This window comes from Panthera onca, chromosome B2, assembly GCF_046562875.1.
Source record: "Panthera onca isolate mPanOnc1 chromosome B2, mPanOnc1 haplotype 2, whole genome shotgun sequence".
NCBI lineage: Eukaryota > Metazoa > Chordata > Mammalia > Carnivora > Felidae > Panthera > Panthera onca.
In genome coordinates this window covers 43,986,956-44,001,690 of record NC_138343.1, presented here as the reverse complement: position 1 = coordinate 44,001,690, position 14,735 = coordinate 43,986,956, and the positions used below count along the sequence as shown (strand labels likewise).

At 43.4% G+C, this 14,735-nt stretch overlaps 1 protein-coding gene and 1 pseudogene across 3 annotated transcripts in view; both read left to right on the top strand.

The window, feature by feature from the left end:
* RCAN2 (regulator of calcineurin 2) overlaps positions 1 to 14,735 on the top strand; it is a 273,660-nt gene that overhangs the window by 87,933 nt on the left and 170,992 nt on the right. The gene's annotated exons all lie outside the window — the stretch shown is intronic.
* LOC132667143 (heat shock cognate 71 kDa protein-like) lies at positions 8,416 to 11,929 on the top strand (annotated as a pseudogene).

The window sequence follows — 14,735 nt, the reverse complement described above, 5'->3', positions numbered from 1 at the left end:
CAAGCCCCTAACTGATCCTTTCCTATTCCTTTTTATCTGGTTATGCTCGGTCACATAGAGCATCAAATGGAGAGGCCAAGCAAGTGAGTCTCTTCTCTGTGTGGGCTGGCAGTTTTGCTCTCATTGGCTGGCGGGAACGGTACCCTAACCTTGGTCACTGCACTAGGCATCCTAGTGGTAGCACTGAACTTCAATCTGTCACCATTCCCAGAAATAGGAGCAGTGCTGGAAATATTCAAAATTAGACACGCTTCCCTCCTAGCAGAATCTTCGGTACATGAAGGGCAGCACATCCGGTTCTGCTTTTCCAACAGAGGGAGGCCGGGGTGAGCTAATGAGTCACCATCTTCCATAGCAGGACAAAGAGAGCCCGTGTAGCAGGGTGAACAGCTCACCAGCTGGTCCCATCTGCAGCAGGCTGCCACGAAGAGCCTGCAGACATCACAGCTGTTTAGCCTCGTATCGGATGGCTCCAAACATGTAAACAGGTACCTGGGCAAAAGAATGTGCAACAGAGCAGCGGGAGCTACCCGTAGGGGAGTAATAGGAACATTGTCAACGAAAGCTATCTCTTCAAGGTATCGGACACAGGCTGCCTAGGAAACAAGATGTGCCTGATTCCAGAAGGACTCCGACCAGAAAATCCTCAGAAGTTGTTTTATAAACAGCTTCCCTCCTGAGAGAATGATCCCGGTTTTTGTAAATATCAATCTCGACATATTGACGACTTTGAAAAATCAAAGCTTCTTCTTCCAGATGAGCGGTTTCAGCGTCGGCTAGTACCATTGCATTTTAATCTCCAATTTCTTGTTTAATTATACTTCTTCGGGACACACAAAGGTTTTATTTTTATATAGTCCCCCATCAGTATTATTCCTTTTCTTCTCTCTTCCTTTAGAGGCATGCTTCTAAAGATTGGCCACTCTGTAAGATTATGTAATCTCACCTTTATTTTTTAAATTTTTTGTAGTTTACTTTAAACTACAGTCAATATTACCTTTTTATTTTATTTTATTTTATTTTATTTTATTTTATTTTTTCAGTATATGAAGTTTATTGTCAAATTGGTTTCCATACAACACCCAGTGCTCATCCCAACAGGTGCCCTCCTCCATACCCATCACCCACCCTCCCCACCCTCCCACCCCCATCAACCCTCAGTTTGTTCTCAGTTTTTAAGAGTCTCTTATGCGTTGGCTCTCTCCCACTCTAACCTCTTTAATATTACCTTTTTAAAAAGAGAGAGAGAAAGAGCGTGTGCGCGTGCATGAGTCGGGGAGAGGCAGAGAGAGAGAGAAGGAGAGACTCCCAAGCAGTCTTCACGCTGTCAGCACGGAGCCCGATGCGGGGCTCAGTCCTACGAACCATGAGATCATGATGTGAGCCGAGATCAAGAGTCGAACGCTTAACCTGGGTCACCCTGGTGCCCCTCACCTTTGTTTTTATCTAGTAATGCTAAATTACCCATGCATCAGAAATTCTCAGGAATCTTCTGAAGAGGCACCTTGGGAACTTTGGCATCTCTGTAGGCCAGTGCGTCTAAACCTCACCTACATCCCATGTCCCTGGCTTCTAGTTAAAATCCGCAGGCCCCACCCTTAAGGATTCTGCTTCAATAGGTCCTCCGAGGGCCCTGAGCATTTGTCTGTCTAACAGGTTCCAAGGACATGCTAATTTTGAGGCTACGGGTCCAGGGACCACCCTTGGGAGAACCACAGCTGTAGGTCAAGGTATGGGTTTCCAAACTTGGTTGCACATGAAGTCGCCTAAATAACTTATGACAGATACAAACTTCCTGACCCTGTCACAAAGCTGGATATCAACAAATACAAAATTAAAATGATATAAAATTATCACTCCTGAAGTGGATTCCTTTCCCCCAAACTCCACCGCTATTTCAAAAAATCCTCATCCTTCAAGGTCTAGTGCCCTGTCCATGAAGCAGTTCCCGGCAACAAGAATGCTTTTGTTCTTCTGAACAATCGGCCTACTGTATTTGTCCTGTCCTTACTACTCTTTGAATGTGGACTTTTTAAAGATGGATGCTTTGCCTGAGTTTTCTTGAAACTCTCCTTGGAGACTTAGATAAAGCAGCTGTTTAAAACAGTCTAAATCATTACTTTGTTGTTTCTCATGAGAACTCCAAGTTTCATTTCTTACTGAGATCTTTTATTTGAGCGGTTGCTACCTGTTTGAGGAAAGATATATTTAAAAAATAGCAGCATAGGGGCGCCTGGGTGGCTCAGTCGGTTAAGCGTCCGACTTCAGCTCAGGTCACGATCTCGCGGTCCGTGAGTTCGAGCCCCGCGTCGGGCTCTGGGCTGATGGCTCAGAGCCTGGAGCCTGCTTCCGATTCTGTGTCTCCCTCTCTCTCTGCCCCTCCCCCGTTCATGCTGTGTCTCTCTCTGTCTCAAAAATGAATAAATGTTAAAAAAAAAATTAAAAAAAAATAGCAGCATATGCTGCCATTGGCTCTTGACTGCATTAGTTTTGATCCTGCTTTCATGTAAATCTGACTATGCTGAAGATGCTAAAAGGGACCTCTTACTGTGTTGTATTTCTGCACCTTGGCCTTGATCTCCTTGGCTGCCTCCTCCCTGTTCCCCACCCCACTGGCAGTCTATGGCTGCTTGACCAAACAGTCCAGTGATAAGAGTTCATGAGGAAAAGAGCCATTGAATATTTTTCTGGTACTGGGACACAATGCCATCTCACTCCCATGCTCCAGGAGCTCAGACTTTGGGGTTTAACATTTTTTTAAGTTTATTTATTTATTTTGCAAGAGAGAGAGAGAGACAGAGAGCAGGAGAGGGGCAGAGAGAGACAGAGAGAGAGGGAGGGAGAGAGAGAATCCCAAGCAGGCTCTGCACAGTCAGCACAAAGCTTGATGTGGGGCTTGAACTCACGAACCATGAGATCATGACCTGAGCTGAAACCAAGAATCAGATGCTTAACCTACTGAGCCACCCAGGTTCCCCATGAGACTTTGGGGTTTTAGGGTCAACTTTAGAGGTCTCTGTCACCTTTAGTGGACAGTGAAGGTTGGAGGACTTAGTTTTTGGATATTTGTTCCTGAATCCCCCCATACCTAATTGTATACCTAGTCTCCAAATGAAATAGGGTGATTTTTATTTCAGAGAAACCATCAGCTACTTGTCTAGTTTTTTGAAACATGATGGGAATAAAGTATAAAGTAGAAGCGATTAAAATGCTGTTATTTACACTGAAAGTTCACTGATAATTTGTAGCCAAGTCATTCAAGGAGGTGGCCTCTAAAAGTGTGAAGTGTGTCTTTTAAAGTGTTCACAGACAACTTACGTTAAAGCAAAGGGTTTACTAAAAGCAGAGCACAAGACCTGTTTCTCTCTTGAGTCTTATATGAACATGAACAGAAAGAGTGGATGGAAACATTTGCTTCAAATTGCTATAAACCTCAAACAACCGTCCCTGGTCTCCCATCAAAATCATTAATGCTGTGAAGGCTGAGATCAGTGAGGACTGGACCAAAGGTTTATGGCTTTGATAAGCGTATTTGAAGCCTAAGAAAGAAATGAAACAGACCAAGAAATATCTGCCAGAATTTAATGAGATTTGGAGCAATGACTTTATTTGAGAAAATTACATATCTATCTTTATTTTTTTTTTTACATTGAGTATGCATGGAGACTCTCATATCCAAATTTCCCAAGCCTGTTATAAGATGGTAGTATGAATCTTTGCAGATTAAATTTACTGATATGCCATCTTTTATTGCAAAATAGGTTGCATCCAGCTATTGTGTAATTTTTGCAATTAATTTTTTGTAATTAATTACACTCATGAGATCATAACTGGTTTTCTTTAGAAGAAAGGCCTGCTCAGAATTTGGGGAAGTGGGTGCTTTTACCCCTGGTATGTGGAAAAGGAAATAATATCTGTGGTACAGTCTTGTAGGGGGTTATTTGTGTGTGTGTGTGTGTGTGTGTGTGTGTGTGTGTGTGTGTGTTTCTATAGATTTCCATGGGGAAGCTGATATAACAATGTGGGAAGCAGTGTGCCCAGTGTCATATATCTCAGATTTCCTAGACCCTGCCCTCCATTTTACTACCAGGTTAACCTTTTTTTTCTGCCTTTGCAACATTTAACATCTGATAGTTTGTTTGTATTAGAAAGAAATTGACAGATTCAAAACCAATATATTCGATGTATATCAAAGAACTACATTTCTAAACTGTACTAAAAGTATACTTATTTCGTGGATTCTATTTAAATTTCTAGAGTAATTTCTATTCCAAGCCACATTTAAGAATTGAATATATAGCTAGTAAGGTACTCTAGACCAGGCCGGAGGGTCAGTGCGAACAAAAGCAGGGTTTCGAGAACAGCTTTCATGAGCAGATCCCAAATAACATAAGCAAAAGTGTAGTACTCACTTTATAGCAAATTACCTTTGTATAGCACCTTAGATATAAATACTTAGTGGTTATGAAGTTACAAAGATTAATATTTCAAGCAGCATGGTCTGTGATCAAAAGAGTAATAACAATATCCCCTTCCAGATCATCTCCTCTGAGATTATACCACTACCCCCATACCGTGCCCTAAAACACAAATACCAAGTAGCAAATCCTCCCCTCAGAGGCCCAGAACACTTGCTCGCTGTGCAGCAGGATACAATTATCTTGGGAGGTTTTTGTAAACTTTTTCTGTGCATGTAAAAGTTTTGCTACTGTTAATAATTCTCTCTGTGTGAAGATCTATTTTAAAGAGTGTGGGAGCAGGGAAGGGTACGTAGGAATGAAAAATACATTCTAGATACCACCCTTTAATGGTGCATCCCACTAACCTAAATCTAGCCAGCAGGCCTTTGAAAAGCTAAACATCCAAGGTCAAGAACTGCCCAGCAGTCGGAGCTTGCAGAATTATTTTTTATTGCAACACACACACACACACACACACACACACACACACACACACGGACACTTATCTAGACACACAACACACATGTAAAATATTTTTTTTAGCACATAATAAGTGCTGGGTAACTAAGTGCTGGTTGGTAGGCTGAATCCAGTTCTTTCAAGTTTTTGGGTTTTGTACTCAAACTTCTGCTACTTCAGCATTTCAGATGCATTCATTCCTAATATGTTAGTGGCGACATTACCAAGTTCCCCAAATCACAAGCACTGTTTTCCAGAGCTTTCTTATTTATTTATTTGTTTATTTATTTATTTATTTATGCGTCTGTACACAAGCTTCCACCTCATTATAAGGGCGAAGTCTCAGGCATCCGACTTCTCTGGGCTCTGCTGGGAGTGGAAGAAAGACATCTGACTCGACGATGAGTATTTTCATTGTCCAGTGAATCAGTAGATGTATATTTACAATTAAAGCCGTTTGCCACGTCCCTGAAGATGTGCTAATGATTGTGGAGGATTTGGAAATCTTCAGGGAGATGTTCAAGCAGAAATTAAAGTGACACCCACTACTTCCGCTTGCACAGTTCACAAGTTGCTTTGAAACTGACCTGAGCATACTCAGACTGGGGGCCGCACGCACGGACCAGCCTCCTGCACTACACAAGTCAAAGTCGGGCAGGCACACCTCCTCCTGGGGATAGGTTTGGGGCATCTTGTGCAGCTCTTTTTTCCTCTCTGCACTTCTTCTTACCTTTGATAATTAGAGCTCGTGGGGAAAGGCACCCAAATCTCCACCCTCTTTCCAAAACTCAAAGGAGACTCTTGGGGGGCACTGGCAATGAATGGCCCAGTTGCAGGGATGGGCAACACCTTCCCCAAAACCAAAGCAGAAAGAGATAAGACCGTGGGCTGGTTCCTGCCTGAGTGCTAAGGACAGAGGAGGAAAGGTGATTCTGGAGCCAGGAGGTTCTGATCCGAAACTGTGGGCAGACTCGTGCTGCAGGAAGTGTTCTGTGTGGGAGCAGAAGTTGCCTGCTGATGCCGGGAAGCATGGCTGAGTTCTGTCCCTCTGATTATCCTGGGTGACGGTTCTTGGAATCTAGTTGTAAGAGGATCACTAGGAAACTTGCTGAAAAGAACTGAGTTCTCTGTCTTTTCACAGAGTTTCTGTTACAGTGGCCTAGAATTGGGCTCAGAAAGGTGCATTTTTAACAACCATCATGGGTGTTTCTCCTTCCGGTGGTCAGCGGAGGAGGTATTTTAAGAAGTGCCACCGGCCATGGAGAATAGGGTCCAAGGCAGAGAGAAGCCTTTCTTTTCTTACAAATATTGGTCATTTTTTTTTTCTTGAAAATGGCCAGTACCGCCTTTTCGCCCCACTGCTATGGGACAGTGGCCATGGGAGCCCTGAGCCAAGTCTCCCCTACGTGCAGGGGGGCATGGACAATGCCCTGGGATTTCTGGGCCACAGGAATAGATGCCGATGTGAGGGCAGGGGCAAGAGAAAGAAAGAAGCAACGAAAAGCATCAACTGTCAGGAACTAATGGGAGAAACTGATTCCCAGGCAGGGCAGTGCTGCCTTCACCTCTGAGAGCAACCAGGCATGTCTCCCCGATGTTAGCATTCTGGTTCAAGATAAATGGTAGTTGAGGATGAGAGGGGTGGGCAATGAGCTTTCTTGGAAGTCTGGATTCAGTGGACTTGAGTAAGTACCCAGGAGGATGGAAGACCATGCCAGGTGGAGAAACCAGTGAAAACCAGGCTGCCCTCCCAGTGGAGGTGGTCGCATGAACAGGCAAGGTAGAGAAGAAATTCCAGTTTTTGGCAGAATACGTAAAGATGGGAAACCAACAACTAGAGGTGGAAACCAGAGGTGGAATCCAGAACTTGGAGGAAATTTCCAGACGCAGGACATTTGTTTTTGGCTAGAAGATAGCGGGTGGGCTATAGGATTGCTGAGTTGCCTCATGTATTCCAGGAACAGGAGTGTTCACTTTGGAGTTACCCTCGTGCAGTGGTTCAAATTGTGCCCCACCTCCAAAGGTAGGTCCATTCAGAACCTGTGAACGGGGCTTTATTTGATAAAAGTGTCATTGCAAATATAATTAAAGATCTCAAGATAAGATCCTCCTGGATGAGGGTGAGCCCCACATCCAATGACAAGTGTCCTGAGAAGAGGAAAGGAGAAGGGGAGAACGCAGAAGAGAAGGTGATAGGAATATGGTGGCAGGGATTGGAGTGACGTGTCTGCAGGTCAGGGCACATCCAGGACAGCCAGCAGCCACAGGAGCTAGGAGAGAGGCTTGGAAAGGGACTGTGCCCTGAAGCCTCCAGAAGGAACCAACCTTGCCAGCACCTTGATTTCAGACCTCTGGCTTCCAAAACTGTGAGAGAATGCACTTCTGTTGTTGGAAAGCACTGGGTTTGTGGTAATTTGCAACCCGAGGAAACAAACACATCTTTTCCGCTGTTCTTGATGTTATAGATTTGGGCAACCTGGCGTTCTGCTTTGAAAATGCAAGTATCTCAGGGAGTTAAGCGTTTATTATTCGTCATGCAGAAGAAGTTTTGTTAACTAAACATTTTACTCCTCCTAATGACCTAGGAAAGAGAAATAGTTGTGAGTTATTCCCAGGGGTTGGGGAAGAAAAATCGGAGAATTGGAATCAAACACTTCTACTTTAGGCATATTTTGTTACTAGCTGTTTGACCATGGGAAAGTCACTTAACCTCTCTGAAAATTAGTTTCAATATCTATAAGATGAGAATTTTAATGCTTATGTATCAAGCTGCTGCAATATAAGGAATCAGTAAGACAGGCCCTGTCTTACTGTTTGTAAAACCTTGGGCTGTTTGTAAAACCTTGGGCAATTATATGAACATATAATAGCATTTGTTTTGTGGCAGGGAACGCTTTTAGGAGGAAGAGCTGCTTAGATTTATAGAAAAGGTTGGCCTGGAATGAAGCGGAAGGCAAGGACAGGTAGCCCCAAACCTCTGCTATAAAATGTTTCCTGGTCTAATGAAAAAAGAAGGGATTTCATTTTTTTTTTTATTTTTTTTATTTTTTTAAAATTTTTTTTTTAACGTTTATTTATTTTTGAGACAGGGAGAGACAGCATGAACGGGGGAGGGTCAGAGAGAGAGGGAGACACAGAATAGAAACAGGCTCCAGGCTCTGAGCTGTCAGCACAGAGCCTGATGCGGGGCTCGAACTCACGGACCGTGAGATCATGACCTGAGCCGAAGTCGGATGCTTAACCGACTGAGCCACCCAGGCGCCCCAAGAAGGGATTTCAAATGTACCCCAGGACATATCGTTCTTCCTGGTCCAGGAACACTTTATATGACAAGGGCTCTGGCCAACTGATCTGGAACCCTAACATGGTGTTTAATACAATGTCTGTGAAGAAGAAAAATGTAGTTGAGGTGCCAAATAATATCGCGACCAACTTTGCAACTGGATCCACTTCTCGGTTAGTGACATGCTGTTGGGAGTGTCAGTGTTAAGTGACATCTTAGTGCCCTGAGTTTATGTAGCTTCTAAAGGTACTGTGTTCATGCATAAGGAATGTTTGGGTTTTTTTAATATTGATTTGTTTTTGAGAAAGAGACAAAGTGCAAACAGAGGAGGGGCAGAGAGAGAGGAAGACACAGAATCCGAAGCAGGCTCCAGGCTCTGAGCTGTCAGCGCAGAGCCCGACGCGGAGCTCGAATTCGTGAACCGTGAGATCATGGCCTGAGCCGAAGTCGGACGCTTAACCGACTGAGCCACCCAGGTGCCCCGGAATGTTTTTGGTTCTAGAACAGTGTTTCTCAAACCCGAGCAGTGTGCAGACACGTGGAAAAGGAAAACAAAATGTCTAGACTTCAATTTAATAGTTTTCACAATGTGCTGCCTGAGTGAATACAACACAAAGCTAAACAGGCACAGGGTGTCCATGAACGCCATGCTGGCTCTCCAGATTGTGCTGAGCAGGGACCACACGGAAGCAACTCTACCTAAGGGCCCTGCAGTGGGCGTTGATCTTGGCACCACCTGCTCTTGTGTGGGTGTCTTCCGGCACAGGAAAGTGGAAATGATCAGGGAAATCAAACCACCCCAAGTTATGTCACCTTTAGTGACACCAAACCATTGATTGATCCGGTCGCAATGAATCTCAGCAACACGGTTTTTGATGCCAAGCACCTGATTGGACGTAGATTCGACGATGCTGTTGTCCAGTCCGATAGGAAGCATTGGCCCTTCATGGTGGTGAATGATGCTGGCAGGCCCAAAGTCCAAGCAGAATACAAGGGAGAGACAAAACTGTTTCTATCCAGAAGAGATGTCCTCTCTGGGTTTGACAAAGATGAAGGAAATTGCAGAGGCCTACCTCGGGAAGACTGTTCCCAAGGCGGTTGTCACAGTACCTACTTACTTCAATGGTGCTCAGCGTCAAGCTAGCAATGATGCTGACCTGTTGCTGGCCTCAGTGTACTCAGATGCTGTGGCTGTTGCTTATGGCTTAGACAAAAAGGTTGGAGCTGAAAGGAATGTGCTCATCTTTGACTTCGGAAGTGGCACTTTTGATGTGTCAGCTCTCACTATTGAAGAGGGGATCCTTGAGGTCAAATCTACATCTGGAGACACCCACTTAGGTGAAAAAGACTTCGACAACCGAATGGTCAACCATTTTATTGCAGAGTTCAAGTGTAAATGTAAGAAGAACATCAGCGAGAACAAGAGGGCAGTCCGTCACCTCCATACTGCTCGCAGATGTGCTAAGCATATACTTTCTTCCAGCACCCAGGCCAGTGTTGTTTTTTTTTTTTTTTAATTTTTTTTAACGTTTATTTATTTTTGAGACAGAGAGAGACAGAGCATGAACAGGGGAGGGGCAGAGAGAGAGGGAGACACAGAATCGGAAGCAGGCTCCAGGCTCTGAGCCATCAGCCCAGAGCCCGACGCGGGGCTTGAACTCACGGACCACAAGATCGTGACCTGAGCCGAAGTCGGACGCTCAACCGACTGAGCCACCCAGGCGCCCCCCAGCACCCAGGCCAGTATTGAGAGTGATTCTTTGTATGAAGGAATCAACTTCTATACCTCTATTACTCACGCCCAGTTTGAAGAATTAAGTGCTGACCTGTTCCACGGCACCCTGGACCCTGTAGAAAAAGCCCTTTGGGATGCCAAACTAGATAAGTCTTGGATCCATGATATTGTCCTGGTGGGTGGTTCTATCCATATTCCCAAGTTCATAGACTTCTTCAAGACTTCTTCAATGGAAAGGAACTGAATAAGAGCATCAGCCCTGATGAGGCTGTTGCTTATGATGCAGCTGCCCAGGCAGCCATTCTTTCCGGAGAAATATCTGAAAATGTTCAAAATTTGCTGCTGTTGAATGTCACTCCTCTTTCTCTTGGCATTGAAACTGGTAGAGGAGTCATGCCTGCCTTATCAAGGGCAATACCACCATTCCTACCCCTTTCCTAAGATTGAAGTCACTTTTGATATTGATGCTAATGGTATCCTTAGGGTCTCTGCTGTGGATAAGAGCACAGGAAAAGAGAACGAGATTGCCATCACAAAGGACAAGGGCTGCTTGAGCAAGGGAGACATTGAGCTCATGGTCCAGGAAGCCGAGAAGTACAAAGCTGAAGATGAGATGCAGTGGGACAAGGTGTCTTCCAAGAATTCACTTGAATCTCACACATTCAACATGAAAGCAACCATTGAAAATGAAAAACTTCAGGGCAAAATCAACAATGAGGACAAACAGAAGATTCTTTTTTTTTTTTTTTTTTTTTTTTAATTTTTTTTATTTTTGGGACAGAGAGAGACAGAGCATGAACGGGGGAGGGGCAGAGAGAGAGGGAGACACAGAATCGGAAAGAGGCTCCAGGCTCCGAGCTGTCAGCCCAGAGCCTGACGCGGGGCTCGAACTCACGGACCGTGAGATCGTGACCTGGCTGAAGTCGGACGCTTAACCGACTGCGCCACCCAGGCGCCCCACAAACAGAAGATTCTTGACAAGTGTAATGAAGTCATCAACTGGCTTGATAAGAACCAGACTGCTGATAAGGAAGAATTTGAACATAGCAGAAAGAGCTAGAGAAAGTCTGCAACCCCATCATGACCAAGCTGTACCAGAGCCCAGGAGGCGTGCTAGGAGGAATGTTTTGGGGCTTCCCTGGTGGTGGAGCTCCCCCATCTGGTGGTGCCTCCTCTGTGCCCACCATTGAAGAGGTTGATTAAGCCAACCTGAGAATAGGTCTAGCATTGTTCTGCATGAGACGTTTGAAGGACCCAAATTGGTAGCAAATGCCATGGAAGTTTTAAAGTCAAGCTGCTGTAGTAAATAAACTAGGCATCCTTGATACTTGAATATGGAATGTGTGTGCAGGGGAAGGAAATAAACATTGCACTTTATAAGCACTGTATGGTAAGTGGAAAATGCAATGTCTTAAATAAAACTGTATTTAAAATTGGCACCAAAAATAAAATAAAATAAATAGACACAAAGTCCCTATACTTGTTGCTTTCATATAGGCCAAACATTAAATACAATCAAAACTAAAAACAGCCACTATAAAACACTGGCTAATTTAGTGTGACTGATGATATTCTTTGCTAGTTGATTCACTGATCACAATGTGAACTGGGTACTGAATGCTGACTCAAGTTCTTTGGAGTTTGGCATGCCCCATATTCTCCAGGACTTCCTCTCTTGGAAGTTCTGCAAACCCTAATTTGTGCAGCAGGCTGTACAAATACATCTATTACATTTGACTTGTTTCTTTTCTCATTAGTCTGTGAGAATGAGTAGCAGCCATGTCAACCCTGCAGACATAAAAATAAATGCCAGTATGGGCTCTGGTCATCTGTGATGTACCATGATCGTCCAGATGATCCAGAAGATGTCAATATTACTGTGTTAAGGTTGTCATCTAAATGAAAACACCACATTAAACATTCTCATAGTAGTAGCCATGGACCACTTTGAATACACCTTTGGAACTCTGTCGACTCACCACAGCTTAGAAACACTGGTTTATACAGAACCTGGGCTTAATATATGAATTACGTTTTTTCATTTTACATTTATTACAAATATAATAGATATTCACTGTAGACATTTCAGAAAATTGAAATAATTCAAAAAATAAAATAAACACTATAATGCCATCATGCAGAGAAAAGGCACCGTTAACATTTAAATATCTTTTGTTTCACTATGCAAATACATGTGTATGCATATTGTTCTGTACCCTATTGAAGAACTTTTCTTCACTTAGCAAAGCACTGAGGGCAGCTTTCCAGATTACTAAATATTCTCCTACAATAACATTTTGATTGCCTTCAATTCGTCAATTCTTGGTGTCTGTCAGAATGTTCTTAATTGAATATTTAGATTGTTTCCAGTTTTCTGCCATCATAAATTATGCTGTGATAAATGAGCTTATTCCTGAGTTTTGTTACTCGTGAATAATGAGTCTATTTACTCGTGGGATATTGTCCTAGTATTATAACTCCTACATGAAAGAGAATGCAAAATTTAAAAGATTTGTGCACATAGTAATTTTATGAATCAAATATGTTAAAATAAAGACGTGGTGGTGATAACTCATAGCTGGATGAGGACGCATGGCTTAGGTGATTGTGAAAAATGATTGGTTCATTATTGGTACTCTGGGACAGAGAAAGCTGACTTAAAATGAAAACTTTTTAACATCATAGGGCAGTAATTTATTTGCATATAAAGGGCCTATTATTATTGTTTTAAATGAATGAATACATGATTTTTTTTCTTACTTTTTTGGAAATAATTATAAACTCAGAAGAAGTTGCAAAAATAGTACAGAGAGATCCCCTGTACCCTTCCTTCAGCTTTCCCCAGAGGTAGCATGTTACTTAACTATGGTACGTTATCAGAACCAGGATATTGATATTGGGATTATACTATTAACTAGATTATAGAGTTTACTCAGATTTTACCAATTTTTATTTATTTTTTAAATTTTTTTAACGTTCATTTATTTTTGAGAGAGACAGAGCATGATCAGAAGGGCAGAGAAAGAAGGAGACACAGAATTGGAAGCAGGTTCCAGGCTCTGAGCTGTCAGCAAAGAGCCCAGCGCAGGGCTCCAACTCGCCAGTGGTGAGATCATGACCTGGGCTAAAGTTGGACACTTAACCGACTAAGCTACGCAGGTGCCCCAGATTTTACCAAATTTTACATCTATTCACTGTGTGTGTGTGTGTGTGTGTGTGTGTGTGTGTGTGTGTGTTGTTCTATGAAATTGTCTCATATGTGGACATTCTCCTTAGAGAACCGTTCCATCATCACTACACGGGAACTCCCTTCGACGATCCTTTCCGGCCTCCCCTTCCCCTCACCCCCCTGGAAATCATTGTTCTGTTCCCCACCTCTATAATTTTGTCATTTTTAGAACGTTACATGAATGAAGCCACACTAGGGCATTTGTTGTGAAACACAGTAACTTCAACAAGCCTGGGAAGTATGCCCTAGGTTTCTGTTTACTCTTTGGCCATCAAGGTTGTTGTAGCTGAGATCAGACGGGAGAGATGTCTCTTTGACATCATTGTAACGAACAAAAATCCCCTAAAAGCTAGAAACGTATTCTATTCAGTTTCGTATCTCTGTCATCCTGGATGATACTCATTATATGTAATAGCCTATATGGAACAATGCCTGAAGCGATCAGAATCGACATGAGCTGTAGATTCATCAGCTTCACCATGGCACCGGACACCCTCGCACCTCAACCCTGCCTGGCACCTCGCACCTCAACCCTGCCTGGCACCTCGCACAGTGCCAGGCAGATGTTGGTATGTCTTAGTCAGCTTGGGCTGCTATCACAAAAATACCATAGATGGGATGGCTTTAAACAACAAACAAGTATTTCTGACAACTCTGGAGGCTGCTAAGTCCAAGATCAAGGTGCTGGCAGATCCGGGGTTTGGTGAGGGCCCCCTTCTTGGTTTGCAGATGGTCGTACTCTTGCTGTGTCCTCACATGGTGGAGAGCAGAGACATGGAGCGAGCTCTTGTGTCCCCTCCTTAAAAGGATACTAATCCCATTCATGAGGGCTCCACCCTTTGGCTTATTTCCCAAAGACTTCACCTCCTAATATTATCCTATTTGGGGTGTGGTTTCAAAATATGCATTTTGGGGGGACACAGGCATTGATTCCATGTCGAGGCACCAGATAAATGTCTTTTGAATGAATGAGGCATTATTGTGTCTCTTTTATGGTTCCTCTGGCCCAAATCCCAGAAGTCTGTAGGCCTTCTGTGTGGTGTTCTCACAGCTAAGCAAGAATAAGATGTGCATCCTTTACAATTCTGAACACCATGTTGACAAACCCTGGAGCAGTAACCCTCAGTGCAAGGCCGTGGAATAAAGAAATCCAGTCTACGTTTGGTCCTACTGCTTCTACCGACCTTACATTTAATCTTCTCTTGTTAATACAAGTGATTCTAAACTTATGCCCAAGATCCAGACAAGAAACATAGGGAGAGAATGTGGAATTCAATCACGGAGCAAAGACGTTAGGTGAATCTAATTGAGGAGGAAAAGAAACTAGCTGCAACTTGGTTAAGGGAGCAGAATTTCTTCTCCCTAAATTAGGTGATAAAACACTGAAATAAGCGAATGGTAAAAATTGGTCTAAGGCATAACTAGAAATATATTCAATATGCAGGGCTCTGAAACTAACTCCAACTGGAAGAATTGGGCATTGGGTCCCCTGCTGACATAGCTCACAGAACTAAACAGTTAGAAAGACACCAGCTTGTTCATCTGGAATCTGGGTAGAATCAGCTTTGA